Below are 21,538 nucleotides of genomic sequence, written 5' to 3' on the forward strand. Positions count from 1 at the left end.
TGTGTTGCTGATCACAGGCACAGTAGTAAGTAATTCAACATCTTCAGTCTGTTCAGCTAGATCGTAGACAATATGTACCTTATCTTTATTGCTTTACCTTCTTTTCGTAAACCTGAATAACCTTTCCCAACAAATGTCTATCAATTTTGGTTTTGACATTTTCACTTGAGACCTGCCAACCCTCCTCAACTCGCTTATTTTGGAGCAGAGAGAACTGTAGCTTGCAATTTAAAACAAAATCTCAAAGTCAACCAATGCACGTATTAAAGAGAACTCTCCACAGAGAGAAAGGGCTGACTCCCTAATTTCTAGCAGCTTTTTTAGGATGTATCACTAAAGTAACTGATAAAAGGATCTTTGGGGAGGGGGGAGAAATACTGTTCACCACGCACACACTCATTTGGAGAAAGGTGATTCCTTTATTCACTTATGGGATGTGGATGTCATAGGCTGGTCCAGCATTTATTGCCCATCCCTAATTGCCCTTGAGAAGTTGGTGATTAGCTGCATTTTGAACTGCTCGCAGTGCATCAGGGAGTAAGTATAGTGTGTGGACTGTAATGCATGTGACCACAAAGAAATTTTAAAAATGAAATAAAGAATAAAATCAGTTCAGAAAAGCAAAGTTCTGCAGATGCTGGAGATCTGAAACAAAAATAGAAGGCACTGAAGAAATTCAGCAGGTCTGGCAGTTTCTGTGGATAGAGAAAGACAGAGTTAATGTTTCAAGTCCAATGTGACTCTTTTTCAGAACAGAAAGTTAAAAATCCATCTGACAAAGAGTCACTGGGCTCAAAATGTTAAATCTGCTTTCTTCCCCACAGAGGGAGGCAATGGCCTTGTGGTATTATCGCTGCTCTGTTAACCCAGAGACCCAGATAGTTTTCTGGGGACCCAGGTTCGAATCCCGCCACAGCAGATGGTGGAATTTGAATTCAGTTAAAAAGTCTGGACTTAAGAATCTAATGATGACCGTGAAATCATTGTCGATTGTCAGGAAAAACCCATCTGGTTCACGAATGTCCTTGAGTGAAGGAAACTGTCATCCTTACCTGGGTTCAAATCCCACAACAGCTGATGGTGGAATTTGAATTCAACAAAAATCTGGAATTAAGAGACTAATGAATGACCAGAGGTTCATTGCTGATTGTCAGGGTGAAAAACCCATCTGGGTCACTAGTGTCCTTTAGGGAAGGAAACTGCTGTCCTTTCCTGGTCTGGCCTGCATGTGACTCCAGACCCACAGCAATGTGGTTGACTCTGAAGTTCCCTCTGGGCATTTAGGGATGGGCAATGAATGCTGCCTGGCCAGCGATGCCCTCATCCCATGAATGAATAAAAGGAAAAAAAGATACTGCCAGACCTATTAAATTTCATGGTTAATTTCTGTTTTTGTTAAAAATCTATCCCTTGGTAAACACTCAGTCGTACAGCATGGAAACAGACCCTTCAGTCCAACCAGTCCATGCCAAACATAATCCCAAACTAAACTAGTCCCACCTGCCTGCTCTGGCCCATATCTCTCCAAACCTCTACTATTCATGGACTTATCCAAATGTCTTTTAACGGTTGCAATTGTACCCACATCCACCGCTTCCTCAGGAAGTTCATTCCACATGCAAACCACCCTCTGTGTAAAACATTTGCCCTTCATATCTTTATTAAATCTCTCTCCTCTCACTGTAAAAATGTACCCCCAATTTCTTGAAATCCCCCATCCTCGGGAAAAAAGAACTACCATTACCTCCATCTATACCCTTCATCTTAAAATGAAAGTCACAGTTTAGGATTATTTGAGTTCCAGCAAACACTTTACATCAAATTTTGTTTGTAATATGTGCCACGAACGTGTGGTTTAGTTTTTTGACTCAAGGCATTTTCAGTCTTGGTAATATGCATCAAAAATCACTTGGAATTACAATTTAAGTTTCATCTACTGCGAGAAAATTGTGCTGACTCAAACAGCACCAATCTCCATTTTGACCATGTGGAAAACTTTTTAAGTAAGGTAACATGGTTAACTTTAAAAAGTTTGCTTTAGCTAATTAAATGGTTGAATTGGTGTGTGTTACACAAAATCATTTTTACAGCATAGCAAACAATTCTAAGAAAGCCCTGTAATTCAACCACTCTCCGAAATATAACTTTAAAATGTGCCATTGTAAACTAGCAGTGTAAGGAATGGCTGTGCATACCACAAGCATAACTAAGTGACCAGTGTTTATGTCCAATACTGTGAGGGAGAGTTGCAGTGTCAGAGAAACTGCATTTCAGGTTAAGATGCCAACTGAAATCTTGCCTATAAGCTGCTTGTCAAAAATGCTGGATATTGATTAAGAAAATGAAAGGTCAAAAACAGAAGTTGCTGGAAAAGCTCAACAGGTCTGGCAGCACCCGTAAAGAGAAATCAAAGTTAACGTTTCGGGTCATTCAAAACCTTCAGTACTGAGGAAGAGTCACTGGACCCAAAATGTTAACTCGGATTTCTCTCCACAGATGCTGCGAGACCTGTTGAGCTTTTCCAGCAACTTCTGTTTTTGTTTCTGATTTACAGCATCCACAGTTCTTTCGGTTTTTAAGAAAATGAAGGGAGCTGCTCCTTGTCAACATTCGTGCCCCAAATAAATGTGGATTATCCCAGAATCGCACAACGCAGGAGGTGGCTATTTGGCCCATCATTCTCTCGACAGTTCTTGCCCTTTAAGTTTCTCCTTTCTAAGTCAAAATCTGATTCTCTTTTTGAAAGAGTTACTATTGATTCTGCTACCACCAGTTTTCAGGTTGCCTGTTCCAGATCCCAATAGGCAACTGATAGCCATAATCTCATTTACTGTCTATTGAACCGTTCCTATGTTTGTAAATTTAGCAGTGACTGTAATGGAAATCTAAATCATTCTTTGAAGAAAATATAATACATAAACCAAGTTCTCCTTACCTGGTTGTCAATTGCAAATGTTTAGTAGGCTTTGTGCAAATTATCAAAGGCGAGAGATCGTTAGAAAATGTGCAGCCAGAGAATTTACTAAATACATCCAAATCCTCCCACTGTACTTTTTAAGAGTTTGTGGTTAAATGCCTCATTCCCACCACAGCTTTTTAATGTCTCATAAAAGGGCATCAACCTGAAAACTCCAACTTTGTTTCTCTCCCAAATGAGTTGAGCACAATGATTTGGTAGGCATTTCTGTGCGGTTTTGAGGGAGTGCCTTACTGTCAGAAATGCTGCTTTTTGTATGAGATGTGAAAGTGAAAGCCCATCAGCTCTATTAGGTAGGTGTAAAAGATCTTATTGCTTTACTTGGAAGAAACGCAGCAGAGCTGTCTCTGGTATCCTGGCCAGTAATTACCCAGTCAGTCATAGATTCATAGAATCCCTTTGGCCCATCAAGTCCACACCGACCCTCAGAGCATCCCACCCAGACCTATCCTCCTATAACCCACCTAATCTATACATCCCTGAACACTATGGGCAATTTAGCATGACCAATCCACCTAGCCTGCACAACTTTGGATTGTGGGAGGAAACCAGAGCACCCAGAGGAAACCCACGCAGACACAGGGAGAATGTGAAAACTCCACACAGACAGTCGCCTGAGGATGGAATCAAACCTGGGTCACTGGCACTGCGAGGCAGCACTGAGCCATCGTGCCACCCCCAATCAACATCAAACATGAAAAAAAGGCATAGATTTATAGAATCAGACAGTACAAAAAATGCTTTTCAGCCCATCAAGTCCATATCACCAAATATACTACTAATTACACTGTAGAATCATAGAATGCCTACAGTGTGGAAGCAGGCCATTCGGCCCAACAGGTCCACTGCATAAAACCATATGGACTATCCCTAATAATTCTATTCTCCAAATGCAAGTAAATCCTGTCCCTAAGAATCTTAAGTCCCACTTTCTCGAACAAGGCTCATAGCTTTGAACACTTAAGTGTTCATCCAAGTACTTTATTTAAGGCCATGATTTTCTGGTCATTATCACATTCCTGTTCTAAGAAGGGTCACTGGATGCAAAACGTTAACTCTGCTTTCTCTCCAGAGATCCTGCCAGGCCTGTCGTGTTTCTCCGGCAATTTCTGTTTTTGTTTCAGATTTACAGCATCATAGTTCTTTGTTTCATTTTATTTCACATTTCTTACCCTGGGATCTTGCTGTGTGCAAACTGACTGCTATGATTCCCAAAGCAGTGACTGCACATCAAAAGTACTTCATCAGCTGCAAAATGCTTTGAGAAGTCTTGGGAATGTGACAGGGGCTGTACAAATGCACATCTTTGTCCTTTCACAGATGCTGCCTGAACAGGTTATGACTCTTCCCACTAAGATGGGAGTGTTTCCAACCGTGCAGCCAATCTGAAATGTAGTGCACATTGAAATAAGCAGGCTGTTCATAAGATCCCCAGTTAGTCACCAGAATTTGCAGTATGGTGTGGTGTGCTGGCTTTTAAAAGCTGCCTGAGGGCATATCATAAATCTCAGCGGAGTTCACAGTCCGCCCAGTATTCCAAAAATTTATCAGAAACTTTAGACTGAGTGTTTTGATGATGCTCTGCTAATATCCAACAATTCCAACACTTTGCTTTTATTGTTCATCGATCTCAGCAAGTGCTCGGAAGAACAAAAGGATGTCTTTGGAAATGAACGGTTGGAAAAGCACTCTGACATGTAAGCAGCTTAATTATTTCTCGGTCCCCTTGTTCACACAAAGCATTCTGGCATGAATAGGTTGGAATCCATTCACATTGTTTGCCCGTCCTCATTCATCCCATCCTCAAAGCACTGTCATTCCAAGGGAGATACACATCAAGGTCACCTTCAGGCTTCAAAGGCGTCAATCCTCAATTCGTGGGAACTTTGCAACATCAATTGTTCTGTCTGCAAACATTGTGCATCAATAGGTGAAGGGAAACCCCCAACTCGTAGAAATCAGATCCATTCTACCTTGAAAGACCACCATCCTGAGCCTGGGGGTGGGGGTGGTGTGGGGAGGTGGTTGGGGAAGCAAACTGTTTTCACAAAGGGCTACAGAAAGCTAATATGATAATAACAGCAGGCAAATAGAATTTAGAGTATAAGTGTAGGGAAATACTGCTGCAACTATACAACTGCATGGACTACTGCATACAGTTTGGTCCCCTTACTAAAGGAGGGATATAGTTGCATTGGAGGCAGTTCAGAGCAGGTTCACTAGATCAATTTCAGAGAATGAGGGGTTTTTCTTATGAAGACAGATTGAGCAATTGACAGGAATGCAAGAGGCTGAGGGGCGACCTGATAGAAGTTTAAAAGATTATGAATGGCGCAGATAGGGTGGAAAGTACGAGGCTTTTTTCACAGGGTGTAGGGTGTCAATTACTAGAGGCACAGGTTCAAAGTATGGGGGCAAGTTTAAAAGAGATGTGAGAGGCAAGTTTTTCATACAAAGGGTGGTGAGTGCCTGGAATGTGCTGCCAAAGGAGGTGGTGGAAGTAGACACAATAAGAGCTTTCAAAAGGCACCTGGACAAATACATGAATAGGAAGGGAATAGAGGAATATGGATCCTTTAAATGAAGACAGTTTTAGTATGGAAGGGCAAAATATGTTGGTGCAGGCTCAGGGGGCCCGAAGGGCCTGTTCTTTTGCTGTATTATTCTTTGTTCAATTTAGGCCTATAATCTCTGGAATTTGGAAGAATGAGAGGAGATCTAATTGAGGTATTTAAGATGTTAAAGGAAATCGACAAATTAGATGTGGAGAGGATGTTTCTTCATGTGAGGCAATCTAGAATGAAAGGTCATAGTTTTAAGACAAGACGTAGAAGATTAAAACCGAGATGAAGAGGAATTATTTCTCTCAAAAGGGTTGTAAATCTGCTGAATTCACTAGCCCAGATTGCCATGGATGCCAGGATGCTCAGTAAGTTAAAAAGAGGAGATGGACAGGTTTTTAGTTAGTAATGGGTTGAAGGGTTAAGTTAAGTGGCCCTGAAAGTGAATTGAGGCTGAGATGAGATCAGCCATGATAGTAAATGGCAGAACACTCTTGAGGGGCTGAATTGCCTAGTCCTGCTCTGGGTTCTTATGTTCTTTTGTCACTGCCTGGCTGATGCAACTCATGTCAGTATAGCAAGGGTTAAGCTGCTGACTGGGGAAAACGACTGTGTAAATATAAAGGGTTTTGGGGTGCAGTGATTGAGTCCCTACCTCTCAGCCAAAAGGTGTGGGTTCAATGCTACTTCCAACAGAAGTGTGTCATTACATACTCATACTGGTATTTGAACAAAATACTTAAAAAGGGTACGTTGGGGCTATGGTATGAGCTGTTTAGTCAATAATCTCTATCCCAAAGATGGGATGTCTTTCAGTGCCAATTCACCAGCATGCTGAGAATCGACTTAACATTCCTACAGACAAGAATAGCGTCGGAGAACTGTACAGCGCAGAAACAGACCCTTCAGTCCAACTTGTCCATGCCAACCAGATATCCTAAATAATCTAGTCCCATTTGCCAGCATTTGGCCCATTTCCCTCTAAACCCTTCCTATTCATATACCCATCCAGATGCCTTTTAAATGTTTTAATTGTACCAGCCTCCACCACTCCCTCTGGCAGCTCATTCTATTCACGTTCCAGCATCTGCGTGAAAATATTGCCCATTAGGTGTCTTTTAAATCTTTCCCCTCTCACCTTAAACCAATGCCATCTAGTTTTGGAGAAAACACCTTGGCTGTTCACCCTATCCATGCTCCTCATGATTTTATGAACTACTTGGTTGATGCCACTGAATAACATCATCTTGGAGCATGCAAACCTCTTCTTTAAAAAGTAAACCCTACTCCTTCTGCCTGTTACCTATTCCCTTTCAGTATTTCAGATCTGGAAGCAGCTTCTCCCTTCACTACTCCCAAGTGAACTTTCATCTTCTTTGTTTGGTTGCAAGAATCCTGTATCCCACAGTGAAACCCTGGTCTAATATGATATGCTAGGAGGCACCTTCTGCTTTCCTTATGAGCATTTATATCTTTGCTAGGGACTGCACAGCATTTACTCTGCCACAGACTCCCACTGATGTGGCTTAGTTTGACCAAAGGACTCAACAATAGCATACCACCTAAGGCTGCTATGTGATTACATCTGATCATTTGGTCGATTCAAGATTCAATATGTGTATTAAGGTCAGAAGCACAATGTATGCTTGTAAAATTAGTCGGAGTCATACAGCATGGTAACAGGCCCTTTGGCCCAACTTGTCCATGCCTAAACTAGTCCCATTTTCCTGCATTTGGCCTATATCCCTCTAAACCTTTCCTATCGTGTACCTGTCCAAACGTCTTTTAAATGTTGTAATTTTACCCGCCTCTACCACTCTCTCTGGCAGCACATTCCATGTACGCCCCAACCTCTGTGTGAAAATGTTGCCCCTGAGGTCCCTTTTAAAGGTAGTTCAATCCCTGGGATCTGATGAGGTGTTTCCCAGAACTTTGAGAGAAGCTTGGGAAGAAATTGCCGGGCCCCTTGCTGAGATATTTGTTTTATCGGCAGTCACAGGTGAGGTGCTGGAAGCCTGGAGATTGGCTAAAGTGGTGCCATTGTTTAACCAAGGCTGTAAGGAAAAGCCGGGGAACTATAGGCCAGTGATCCTTACGTCAGTGATGGGTAAGTTGTTGGAGGAGAGTCTGCGGGACAGAATTTACATGCATTTGGAAAGGCAAGGAGTGATTAGGGATAGTCAACATGGCTTTGTGCGTGGGAAATCGTGTCTCACTAACTTTTTTGAAGAGGTGACAAAGTAGGTTGATGAAGGCAGTGTGGTAGATGTTATTGATATGAAGTTCAGCAAAGCATTCGACAAGGTTCCATATGGTAGACTGGTTAGTCAGGCTATATCACATGGGATCCAGGGATGGCTAGCCAATTGAATACAAAATTGGCTTGAAGGTAGGAAACAGAGTGTAGCGGTAGAGGGTTGTAGTTCAAACTGGAGACCTGTAACCAGCTTGTGCCACAAGGATCAGTGCTGGATTCACTGCTTTTTGTCATTTATATAAATGAGTGAGATGTGAATATAGGAGGCACGGTTAGTAACTTTGCAGATGACACCAAAATTGGTGCTGTAGTGAACAGTGAAGAAGATTATGTCAGAGTACAATGTGATCTTGATCAGATGTGCCAATTGGACAAGGAGTGGCAGGGGAAGTTTAATTTAGATAAATGTGAGGTGTTACATTTTGGTAAGGCAAATCAGGGCAGGACTTATACAGTTAATGATAGGGCCCTGGGAGTGTTGCTGAAAAAAGAGACCTCGGGGTGCAGCTGCATAGATCCCTGAAAGTGGAATCACAGGTAGATAGGGTAGTGAAGAAGGCATTTGGCACGCTTACCTTCATGAGTCAGAATATTGAGTATAGCAGTTGGGATGTCATGTTGTGGCTGTACAGATATTGGTGAAGTCACTTTCAGAATATTGCATACAATTCTGGTCGCTCTTCTATAAGAAGAATGTTGTTAGACTTAAGAGGGTGCAGGAAAGATTTATAAGAATGGTGCCGTGGTTGGAAGATTTGAATTATAGGGAGAGGCTGAATAAGCTGGGGCATTTTCCCTGGAGTGTTGGAGGCAGAGGGGTGACATTATAGATCTTAATAAAGTCAAGAGGAACATAGATAGGGTGAATAGCCAATGTCTTTTTTCATAGAATCCCTACAGTGTGGAAACAGGCCCTTCAGTCCAACGAGTCCACACAGACCCTCAGAGCATCCCACCCAGACTCACCCTCCTATAACCCACATAATCTACACATCCTTGAACAGGATGAATTTAGCATGGCCAATCCACCCTAACCTGCACATCTTTGCAATTTAGCATGGCCAATCCACCCTAACCTGCACATCTTTGCACTGTGAGAGGAAATCAGAGCACCCGGAGGAAACCCATGCAGACACGGGCAGAATGTGCAAACTCCACACAGACAGTCACCTGAGGGTGGAATCGAACCTGGATTCCTGGCGCTGTGAGGCAGCAGTGCCAACCACTAAGCCACCATGCCACCAGGGAGTCTAAAACTAGGGGGCATAGGTTTAAGGTGAGAGGGGAAAGACTTAGAAGGTACCTAAGGGGCAACTTTTTCACACAGAGGGTGGTGAGTGTATGGAATAAGCTACCAAAGGAAGTGATAGAGGCGGGTACAATTACAGCATTTAAAAGGCACCTGGATTGGTGTATGAATAGGAAGGTTTAAAGTAATATGGGCCAAATGTTGACAAATGGGACTAGAGTGATTTAGGTTATCAGTATGCACGAGTTTGATCAAAGGGTCTGTTTCCGTGTTGTAGGAGTGTATGACTCTGTACATCTTTCCACTGTTAAACCTATGCTCTTTAGTTTTGGACTCCCCTACCCAGGGGAAAAGGCCTTGACTATTCACCTTATCTATACCACTTGTGATTTTATAAAGCTCGGTAAGGTCATCTCCCAGCCCCTTGTGCTCAGGTAAAGAAGTCCCAGCCTTTCTGGCCTCTCCTTAACTCCTTCCAGTCTCAGTAAGATCCTTAGAAACACTTTTTGCATCCTTTCCAGTTTAATTGCAGCCTTCTCGTAACAGGGCAACCAGAATTGTATGCAGTACTTCAAATGTGGCTTTAACCAATGTCTTGTACAGTTGTAACATGACATTCCAACTCCTGTACTCAGTGCTCTGACCAATGAAGGCAAGCATGCCACATGCCTTCTTCACCACCTGTCTACTTGTTATGCCATTTTCTAGGAACCATGTACCTGCACCCCGGTCTCTCTGACAACACTCTCTGGGGCCCTACTATTAACTGTGTAAGTCCTGCCCTAGTTTGTCTTAACAAAATGCAACAGCTCACATTTATTGGAATTAAACTCCATCTGCCATTCGTTGACCCATGAGCCCAGTAAATCAAGATCCTATTGTACTCTTCTTAGATAATCTTCTTCGCTGTCCACTATGCAACAAATTTTGGTGTCATCTGCAAACTTACTAACCATGCCTCCTATATTCACATCTAAATCATTAATATAAATGATGAACAACAATGGAATAGCACTGATCCTTGCGCTCACTGTTGGTCACAGGCCTCCAGTTTGAACAACAACCCTCTATAACTACCTTCTGTCTCCTCCTGTCCAGCCAATTTTGATTCCAGTTGGCTAGCTCCCCCTGGATTCCATGTGATATAACCTAACTAACCAGTCTACCATACAGAACCTTGTCGAAGACCTTGCTAAAGTTTATCTATCTTCATCCATCTTCTTGGTCACCTCTTCAAAAATTCAATCAGATTTGTAAGACACAATTTCCCACGCTCAAAGCCATGCTGAATATTCCTAATCAGTCCTTGCCTCTCTAAATGCACGTCAATCCTGTCTCTCAGAAGCCCCTCCAATAACTTACTTACTGCTGATGTCAGGCTCACTGGTCTGTAGTTCCCTGGCTTTTCTTTGCGGCCTTTCTTAAATAATGGCACAACATTAGCCACCCTCCAGTCTTCCGGCAGTCATGGCTGTTGATGATACAAATCTCTGCTAGGGACCCCGCAATTTCTTCCCGAGCTTCGCACAATGTCTCGGGATACAGCTGATCATGTCTCAGGAATTTACCTACTTTCATGTGGCTTAATACCTCCAGCACCTCCTCTTTTGAAATGCAGACTATTTTCAAAACATGACGATTTATTTCCCCAAATTCCCTAGTTTCCATGTCTTTCTCTATGGTAAATACTGATGAAAAATATTTTGTTGGATTAACTTAAACCCCAAGGTTTCTTTGCTTCACTGAGCAATTATATTTCCTTTGCAGTACACTGGCATCATGCAAATTAATCAGAAGCATTTTTTTCTTGTTATTTTTCTTATCATTTACTTGCAATTTCATAAATAATTTGGTTTCTTGCTCTGTTGGTAGAATTTCCTCAGAATTGACTGTTTCAAATATGCTTTCACAATTGTACTTTCATTTCCTTAATTTGTGCTGTAATCAGAACGGACTTTTGTGATTAAACGTTATTTCCGATCATTATGATGCATCTTGAGCCCACACCAGAAATTCAGCAAACTATTGAAGCTGATGCTCCAGCACAGTGCTGCAAATGGGGATGGTGTGGTGTTCTAAGAATGTCTGGGAGGTTTCAAGTTGTTGTACTTGGCATTCAATTTCATGCATGTTGTAACCCGTTCTTTGTTTTCACTCAATCATGTGGCTGACAAGGAATCTCTTCTCCCTGCCACTAAGGGTGTGTTGGGTACCTTTAGCTAATTGATACTCATCTGATTGTATAATGACCATAGCTTGCTTGGCCATCAAATCCTCTCATGGGACCCAAAGTCAGAGGTTCTGGTTCAGAGGCAGGGACACTACCCACTGCACAAAATAGACGTCAGCAGGAGGGTTTACTGAGTTGCAAACTCGACATTCTACTTGTCTGTTTCAGTGAGCAAACATTCATCTCTTGATCCAACTGCCAAAAGCAGATTAATTTGCTTATGCTCAGAAGTGTACCCGAGCTATCTGAATATCCAATTAACTAAAATAGAAGTAAGACAACTTCTACACATTAACATACAAATCTTCAAGTCATCAGCAAATTTGGCAACCATACCATCCATCCCTTCATCGAAGTAATTTGTATAAATTGTAAAAAGATGTGCTCCCTGTGGCATACCACTCACTGCATCTTGACAACCTGAAGAAGACTTGTTCATGCCCATTGTCTGCTTCTTGGTAGCCAGCCTATCTTCTACTTAGAGATAGTAGGAACTGCAGATGCTGGAGAATCCGAGACAACAAGGTGCAGGGCTGGATGAACACAGCAGGCCAAGCAGCAGGAGCTCTATCTTCTACTTATTCCAATTTGTTACCTATGATGTGATATCTTCTGCAAATCTAAGCGCACCAGATCCACCCTTTTATCCACAGCATGTGTTATATCCTCAAAGAGCTCCAATAGATTGGTCAAACATAATTTCCCTTTCGCATCCTGCCAGATTACTGTAAATTTACTCTGCAGTCACAGCTCTGAAATGGCTATCAGATCATACTTATTCAGTTCTATTTGTGTTCTCAGTTCATCTGTTTTATTTCAGCTGCCAAGCTCTGGTACAGACCCTTTAGTGTTATCCTTTTACTGTCTTTATAAATTCCAGTTTTATCTGTTGGTTGACTCTTAGATTTGGAATCACTACCTTTATCTGTCATGGTCTGTTTATAATTCCCCATATTAATACTTTTCTCTTTGGACTTTGGATTTACCACACCTTCTAAAATTTGATTCTTTGCCCTCACTATTTAGTTTAAAATCCTCATTTCTCTAATCTGATTTGTCCTATGCCAATTTGCATGTGACTCATAATCCAGAGATTATGACCCTTGAAATTCTGCTTCTTAATTTGATGCCTTGCTCCTTCTTTTTCTTGCCTCAGTTATTGATATCTCCATGGACCATTGCAACTGGATCCTCTTCCTTCCACTCCAAGTTCCTCTCCCTCTCTGAGGGGGTGTCCTGAACTCTGGACTTGGCAGGTAACAGTCTCCTGGAGCCGTTGCTGCAGAAAACAAGATCAATGCCCACCACTAAACTGTACCTACTACCATTATGTTCCTTCTTATTTCCTCTCCTTCTTGAATTGGTTCCTGGACAATGGTGCCATGCTCACATTCCTGTAGCCCTTACTCTCACCCAGGCAGGTTTAAGAACCTTAAACCTGTTTAGCAATTGGAAATGCTGAGGTTCCTGTGCACCTGCCTTCTGGGTCACATTAGCTGCCTCACTCACCGTTACACTCTCCCGCCAACTGAATCCCAAGATGTGTGGCTGCCTCCTGGTTCAGAGAATCCAGGTAACCTTCTCCTTCCCTGATGTATCACCATGTCTGTAGAATCATAGAATCGCTACAGTGTGGGAACAGGCCATTCAGCCCATCGAGTCCACACCGACCCTGTGAAGACCATCCTACACAGACCCACCCCCTACCCTAGCTTGCACATCCCTGGACACTATGGGAAAATTTAGCATGGCCAATCCACCTAACCTGTGCATCTTTGGACTGTGAGAGGAAACCGGAGTACCCGGGGGACATGCACGCAGGGACATGGGGGGAAACATGCAAACTCCACAGAGATGGTCACCTGAGGGTGGAATGGAACCTGGGTTCTTGGCGCTGCGAGGTAGCAGTGCGAGCCACTGAACCACCATGTAGTTCAGTCTCCAGCTCATAAACTCTGAGCAAAGCTGCTTGAACCTCAAGCATCTGTTGCAGACATGTTTGCTCTGAGCCAAATTCATATCTGGAAGCACCCATAAATGAAACTATGGCACATCACCTGTCCTGTAATCCTTAATATGTTCTAAGGAACAACTTAATTATTTCATTAAATGTTATATTTTGTTAGGTGTTTACATATTTTATTAACCTTTTCAGAGGTTGCTATACAATAGGCCTTAGACACTTACCAAATAACTAGCTTCATCTCTTATAGCAGAGAGATAATCAATTGCTGAGGTTGAAGAAAAGTTTAGGAAGAGGAAGAGTAACAAAGCGCTTCTTTCCCTTCCTTGTCTTATTCTTAATTATTTAACCCTGGCACTCTCCACTCAGGTGCTAAGCCACACTAAGCTGGCTTGTTTTCTATGTTCCTAAGACAAATGGCCAAGCTGTCTCATTGAGTGAAGATTTAAGTTTCAACTGGCTCATAATCAAGCTGCACTTTCACTGAAACCCCACTTAAGGCTGGCATCGACTGAATTTAAAGCTGTTGATTTCAACTGACTGCCAATTACAAACTAAATTAGATTTGAATAAAGCAAGTATTAGCCGTAGAGTCATAGAGATATACAGCATGGAAACAGACCCTTCGGTCCAACTCATCCATGCCGTCCAGATATCCTAAATTAATCTAGTCCCATTTGTCAGCATTTGGACCAAATCCCTCTAAACCCTTTCTATTCAAATACCCAGATGCCTTTTCAATGTTGTAATTGCACCAGCCTCCAACACTTCCTCTGGCAGCACATTATAGACACACACCACCTTCTGTGTGAAGATGTTGCCCCTAGGTCCCTTTTAAATCTTTCCCCTCTCACCTTAAACCTATGCCCTCTAGATTTGGACTCCTCCACCCTGGGCAAAAGACCTTGACTATTCACCCTAACCACACTCCTCCTGTTTATGTAAATTTCCTAAAGGTCACCCCCTCAGCTTCCAATGGTCCAGAGAAAACAGCCCCAGTCTATTCAGCCTCTCCCTATTGTTCAAACCCTCCAACCTTGGCAACACCCTTGTAAATCTTTTCTGCACCCTTTCAAGTTTCACAACATCCTTCTTGTAGCAGGGAGACCAGAAAAGAATGCAATATTCCAAAAGTGGCCAAACCAATGTCCTGTACAGCCTCAACATGATGATATTTTCTTTTCCAATAACTGTGCATACACTCAGTCCTAGTGACTAGAATTATTTTTTTTCCCTTATTTTGATGGAATCTGCACATCATTGGCATTGCCAGCATTTGTGGCCCACTTGTAATTGTCTTTTGAGGGCTGTTAAGAGTCAATCACATTACTGTGTGTTTTGGAGTCATACATGAACCAGACCAGGTTAGGATGGCAGGCTTCTTTCTAGTTAGGTATTTGTGACAACTTATGGCAGTTTAATGGTCACTATCACTGAGACTATCTTTCATTTCAGTTTCTTTTCAAACAAATAAGATTACATTGGGCTACTAGTCCAGTTACATTACCACCGCCTCTCCCTAATGTGCATTTCACCAATTTCAGAAGGTAGAGAGAAACATTTTAATGAGACAAGACCACAACTGAATTGATATGATGCTTTGTTTCACAGGCAGGAAGTGAATGTGCAAAGTGTCATTCAAAATCAAACCTCATCTTGGTTCCACTAAATACAGAAGTTTCTTCAAGAAAAAAAAATACATTATCTCTATTATCAAGCTCACTTAGTCCTTCTTGCTCAATGTTGCTGCTTCTGACCTCAGGCTGGGTAAGTTTGCTTCCATAATGCAAGGTTTCCAACTAAGAATGAGCAGTTGAGCTTGATGGGTTTGAACAATAGGGAGAGGGTGAATAGGCTGGGGCTGTTTTCTCTGGAACATTGGAAGCTGAGGGGTGACCTTGTGGAAGTTTACATAATCCTGAGGAGCATGGATAGGGTGAATAGTCAAGGTCTTTTTCCTACTGTAGGGGAGTCCAAAACTAGAGGGCATAGGTTTAAGGTGAGAGGGTAAAGATTTAAAAGGGACCTAAGGAGCAACATTTTCACACAGCTTTTCTCAACATTTTCTCAAGCTGCAATAAAACATTCTGCCACCGTATTCCAGGATAAGGGCACCCCACACAATTTCCACCCTTCAATGTCATTAACAAACCCTACCATCTGGTCATTACAATATAGCTGTTTGTGGGATCTTGCTGTGCCTAGGGTTGGAGGGTTTGACCTATATGGAGAAGCTGAATAGGAAGGGGCTATTTTCCCTGGAGTGTCAGAGGCTGAGAGGGTGACCTCATAGGGGTTTATACAGTCATGTGGGGCATAGATAGGGTGAATATTCAAGGTCTTTTCCCCAGGGTAGGGAAGTCCAAAACTAGACGGCATAGGTTTAACGTGAGAGGTGAAAGATTTAAAAGGGACATAAGGGGCAAACTTTTCATGCTGAGGATGGTACGTGAATGGAATAAGCTGCCAAAGAAGGTGGTGAAGACTGGTACAATTAGAACATTTAAACAACATCTGGGTGGTACATGAATAGAAGGGGTTAGAAGGATATGGGCACAATGCTGGCAAACGGGACTAGATTAATTTAGGATATCTGGTCAGCATGGATGAGTTGGACCGAAGGGTCTGTTTCCATGCCGTACCTCTCTATGACTCCACATTGACTGCCATATTTCTTATGTTGCAACAGAGATTGCACTTCAGAAGCACTTCATTGGTTTTAAAGCATATCAGGATATTCTCCGGTTATGGACAACTCCATACAAATGCAAGTCTTTCTTTTCTACCCTTTGCTTTCGGCTCTTGGCTTTTGTCTGTGGTCCAAGAATTACTGGTTTGTTAAAAGCTGCTGCACAAATCACAACACTTCTGGTCAGCTGTTAGCTGTTCAACCATTTCACTGTTTGTGTTTTCTCTGACACAGAACCTGAGGACTCAAAACTGTCATGAACACTGGAGGCACGTGGGAAAATATGTATTTATAAAATCCACCTGACCCTTGTAAGAGGATAATGGTTTAACGATTAACTGGACACCATTATCCAAATGAAATGAATCCGTGCTTGTAATAATTTCCTAAATTTGAAGAACAATCAGTAGATATATATTGAAAATGTCTTTTTAAAATATATTGTCTAAATATAATAGTAAAACATGACATTTCATAAGAATGAGCTATAAGATCTGAGAAGCAAATATTTGCTAATTAGAATTTATGTTGAAACAAACCTTTAAAGGAAATAAAAATTATTTTTTATATCATACAACACAAAATCTGCTTTTGAATTGTTACACATTAACACAGTACAGATATTTTGAAAAGGCTACTCATACATAGTCATGTCTACTGCTTTAGGTTTGTACTTACACTTTGGTATTACTTGCAGCATTGCCCATCACAGATGACCAGTTAGAGTAACTCTGCAATTTTTAAAGCTTTTGAAATATTAGTCACTTTTATACAGGAGAAATGCTCAAGATTGGGGTTGCTGTAGCACCAATTAGAGATACATGAGGGCGGGGGAACATTTGATTGGCATGCCTGTACAGCCAATAAAAGTCAAAATCTTCAAGACTCTTGACTGACATTTTAAACTACCAATAGACGGGCACAACCATTACAACCCTATCCAATAAATAGGGTCAGAAATAGAAATTGCTGGAAAAGCTCAGCAGGTTTGGCAGTGTTAGTGAAGAGAAATCTGAGTTAATGTTTCAGGTCGAGTGACCCTTCCTCAGAACCCAATAAACAGGGTGCCTTGTCAGGTACATAGGCAATATTGGGGTTTTACACCAATTGGAATTGTATAGATACAAAAACAGAGATTGCTAAAGAAACTCAGGAGGTCTGGCAGCATTTATGGAGAGAAAGAAGCGTTAATGTTTTGAATCCAATGACCCTTCTTCAGAACATTCTGGAATTGTGCAAAATAGACCTTAAGTAATAAAAACAGAAATTGCTGGAAAAGCTCAGCAGGCCGGCAGCATCTGTGGAGAGAAATCAGAGTTAACGTTTCAGGTCGAGTGATCATTCCTTAGAACTTAAGTAGTGACTACAGGATTGAGTCAGTCCTGTTTAGTTGAGGAAAACAATAATGTTACAATGATGTCAAGCCCCCTTTGTTGCTTCTGCTGGCGACTCACACTTCAGGTTTTGTTTAAAATTTGTTAATGGGATGTGTACGTGGGTGTTTGTTGCCCGTGAAATGAGGGAGCCATTTCAGAGAATGGTTCAGAATCAATCACATTTCCATAGGTTTGGAGTAACGTGGACAAGGTAGTAGTATCAGATTTCCTTCCTGAAAGAATCAGATGGGTTTTGTTTTTAATAACATTTGATGGTTGTTACAATTGTTGCCATTATTGACAATCATTCAATTGCAGGTAGTAATAGTTAAATTTAGTTAAATAATTAATTCTGCAAGCTGCCGTTGTGGAAATTGAGCCCGTGACTTTAGAACATTAACCTCAGTCTTTGGATTGATACTTCACTGATATTACCACTACATCAGGCAATCACCTGAAGATTGAAATTGGTAGTGCTTACTGTGTTTTCATTTCCCTGCTCACATACAAACTCCATCTACCTTCAGGAGCCTGAGCATTGTGTATTTGATTTCTGATTATATTTTCTGTTCTTTATATTTTTCTTTTCAATATTAATCTGACTGGGTTGGCCATTTGTCCACCAGTCTTCAACAAATTGATTTCAACGAATCAGGTTTGGTTTAATCACACTCTTAATATTTTAAAGTATCAGAGAACTCAGGAATGACATTTGTTTAACGTGGTACAGGGGTGTAAACTTTCAAGCTGTCTGATCAAACTGTGATGAGGCTTTCAGAGCAAAATCTGCAACACTAGAAGAAAGAGTTTATTGGCAACTTGAGCTAAAAGTAGTCAAAACAAGTCAAAAGAAAAACTTGATCAACTTTCATGATTTTAGGACACCCCAAAGAAACATATGGCCAGTGGTGAATTTTTGAAGATCTGTCCCAGTAAAAGAGATGTGACAGCCAATTTGTACATAGGAAGCTCCACATGCAGCAGTTGATAAGGGCCTGGGTCAGGATTAAAACTGATAGAATCATAGAATCCTGACAGTGCATAAGCAGGCCATTCAGCCCATCAGGTCCGCACTGACCCTCTGATAAGCGTCCCACCCAGGCTCACTAACCCCACCCCTTCCCTGTCTCTATAACCCTGTATTTCTTATGGCTGACCCACCTAGCCTGCACACCCCTGGACACTATGGGCAATTTAGCATGGCCAATCCACCTAACCTGCATATCTTTGAATGGGTAGAATCTTCCTGCTTATCTTCAAAATAATGGGGTGTGATCATTATAAATCTAACAAGAACTTGGACTGGGCTTGTTTAATTTAATAGTTAAAAAAATGGCATTTTCAAAAGTGCAGTGATCTCTTAGTGTGGTCTTAAATGATTTGCTCATGTTCCTAGACTGGGGCAAAATCCTAAAAAGTGGGAATTGCTGAAGAGAGACATAGTGTTAAAGTTTTTCATCTTATATTCATCAAGATAAAAGGACAATATTCAAGCCTTACAACTTACTTATAATATCCCTGTTGCTTGGGGAACCTTTAGTTACCCTGTTGTTTTCCCCATGGCAACATTTTGGCTAATGTCAACTTGCTGATTAATTAACACCTCTGTCTCGTAAGGTATAAATTGTCGCAATTATTCAAATTTTGGCATTCTTGCGTTTGTCCTAATGGGTAAAAGATGGAAAGTAGTGGTAACCTGTTTCTCTTTACAGCAAGATTTAAGTTCAATGCACCAAGAAACTCTTTGTGATCTGAAAATCTTCTGACTCAGAGGTTAAACGTTACCATTCAGCCAGCCTGACACTTAGCTCACACGTAGATACATGCACTAAATGTGGGGACAGGCGTCCTCAGGGTCAAGTGACTCTCTCCAAATTCAACAATGAGAAAGAAAAAATAATAGTTCCAATCAGCCAGTTGAGAGCTGACCAGCGAGCTGCTTGTGAATTACAAACCTCCATACTGAAGTCTCACCCCTGCCAGAAAGAGCCAGGCAATCAGAATCTGATGGCTTCTTGGCCCTAGAAAGCATCTCTCAAGGGTTATGCTTTAGGGGTTTAAATGGCAAGAAGTTATGTGCTTTTATTTCAGGTCTTGTGGAGTATAGTTCATCCATATCCACCATCCCGTGTCCCCTCCCCTCAAGACTGAGGCAAGTAGAGTCCCTCTCCCCAGCCCAGAAGGCAGGCCACACAGGAAACCTGACACTCTTCTCGCCTGTTGGAGAGGCAGATAATCAATCTAGTGGTGACCCTTAACTGATCACATAAAGGCCTTCATTGTTTTTTGAGAAGATTTGTAGCTCAGGCCATGGATGAGGTTGTAGACCTGCTCGCAGAGCTGGTGTGTTTGATTGCTGATGTTTCATTACCCTGCTGGGTAACATCATCAGTACGCCTCTGGTGAAGCATTGGTGTTCTGTCCTGCTTATAATTTGTATGCCTCTGTTTGCTGGGTTCATCTGTGTTACTTCCGGTTGAGTTTTTCAGTGATTTGTACATCAGATCCGGTTCAATGTGTTAGTTGATGGAGTTCCGGTTGGAATGCCAGGCCTCCAGGAATTCCCTGGTATGTCTCTGTTTGGCTTGTGATGTTATGGATGTGTTGACCCAGTCAGATTTGTGTCTTTCTTTGACCGTGTGTATCGAGGCCATTAAGAATTGGTCGTGTCTCTTGGTGGCTAGTTGGTGTTTGTGTATCTGTATTGTCAGTTTTCTTCCAGTTTGACCTGTGTAATGTTTCTCACAGTCCTTGCATGGTATTTTGTATATTACGTTAATTTTATTGGTTGTGCGTATGGGATCCTTTACGTTCATCTGTAGCTGTTGCAGGGTGGTTGTAGGCTTGTGGGCCACTCTGATACCAAGGGGTCTGAGTAGTCTTATGGCCATCTCTGAAATGTCCCTGATGCGTGGTAAGGTGACGAGTGTGTCTGGCCATGTTGTGTCTTATTGTTGTGGTCTGTCGCGGAGCTAACGGCGGTTGTGCCTTTTAAAAACTCTGTAGAAGTGCTCCCGTGAGCAATTCCAGGTCGCTCTAGTGTGTTGCGGCTCATTTGAATAATGTCCTGATGCAACTCCATTTATGGGTGTTTGCCCCGATACACAAACCACTGAAAAACAGAACCGGAAGTGATGCCAACCACCCCAGCAAACCGAGGCATATAAATAACAAGCGGGACAGAACACCAATGCTTCACCAGAGGCGCACTGACAATGTTACCTATTAGGGTGATGAAACATTTGCAACCACACACACCGGCTTGGCGAGCAAGTCTATAACCTTGGCCTTCGTTGGTGGTAAGCTGAGAAGCTTACCCATGGAAATCCTCTCTCAGCAGTTAATTACTGAGGCAAGATGGTGGCAGAAGGAGGGCAAGTATCTCGTTGGGGCCAAACATTTGCCCTCCTGCCACCCCCAGGGAAGGCATAATGGCACCCAATGTGGTCAAAGGGTGAGAATATGCAATTCTGATAGGAAATGAAAGTTGAATGGAGCACTGTTTTGTGAACACCATTGTGTAACCAACCAACCAACCCTGTCTTGGAAACAAATCGTTATATGTCAAGGAATTTGGAAGGCAGACGGCTATGAACCGTAAAAACATCACAGCACTGAAAGAGGCCATTCAGCCCATTGTTGGCTGAATGAAAGAGCCACCCTTCTGATTTCACTTTCCAGCCCCTTGTCCATAGCTTCGCAGATTAATTCCCTCAGGGGTCAGTCCAGGTTCCTTTCAAATGAGTTGAGGGTTTCTGCCTCACACAACATACTGACAGTGAATTCCAGACACCCAGCACTCTCTATGGTAAAAATGTTTTTTTTCCTCATGAACCCTCTATTCCTTCAAACAATTACCATAAATTTGTTCTCGCAGTAATTAACCTCTTCACCGGGGGAGCATGTCTTTTCTGTTCACTTTCTTCGTGCACTTAGTTTTTGTACACATCAAGTTAGGCACTCCTCAACCTCCTCTGTTCTCAGGAAAATAAGTCTAGCCTGTCCAATCTTTCCTCGTAGCTGCTGTTTTCAACCTCTTGCAACATTGCTGTAAATCTCCTGTACTGTCTCTCGAGTAATTAATACTTTCTTATGATGTACATAAAACCTCTTCTGTGGCCTAACCAGTGTCTTATGTATTACTGCTTTTGTATTGAATACCTTGCCCAATAAAATAACGCATTCCATATCTTGAAACATTTTTGAGAAGACACCTGGCTCCATTGATCCATCTCT

General features: G+C 42.0%; 1 long non-coding RNA gene across 1 annotated transcript; it reads left to right on the top strand.

The window, feature by feature from the left end:
• Positions 1-16,195, top strand: LOC125487089. The gene is made up of 3 exons (XR_007265639.1): positions 1-25; positions 4,612-4,674; positions 16,161-16,195. It is a non-coding gene; the product is annotated as an uncharacterized LOC125487089 (long non-coding RNA).
• Positions 16,196-21,538: the final 5,343 nt, after the last annotated feature.

This window comes from Rhincodon typus, chromosome 36 (genome assembly GCF_021869965.1).
Source record: "Rhincodon typus isolate 14 chromosome 36, sRhiTyp1.1, whole genome shotgun sequence".
In the NCBI taxonomy this organism is placed as follows: domain Eukaryota; kingdom Metazoa; phylum Chordata; class Chondrichthyes; order Orectolobiformes; family Rhincodontidae; genus Rhincodon; species Rhincodon typus.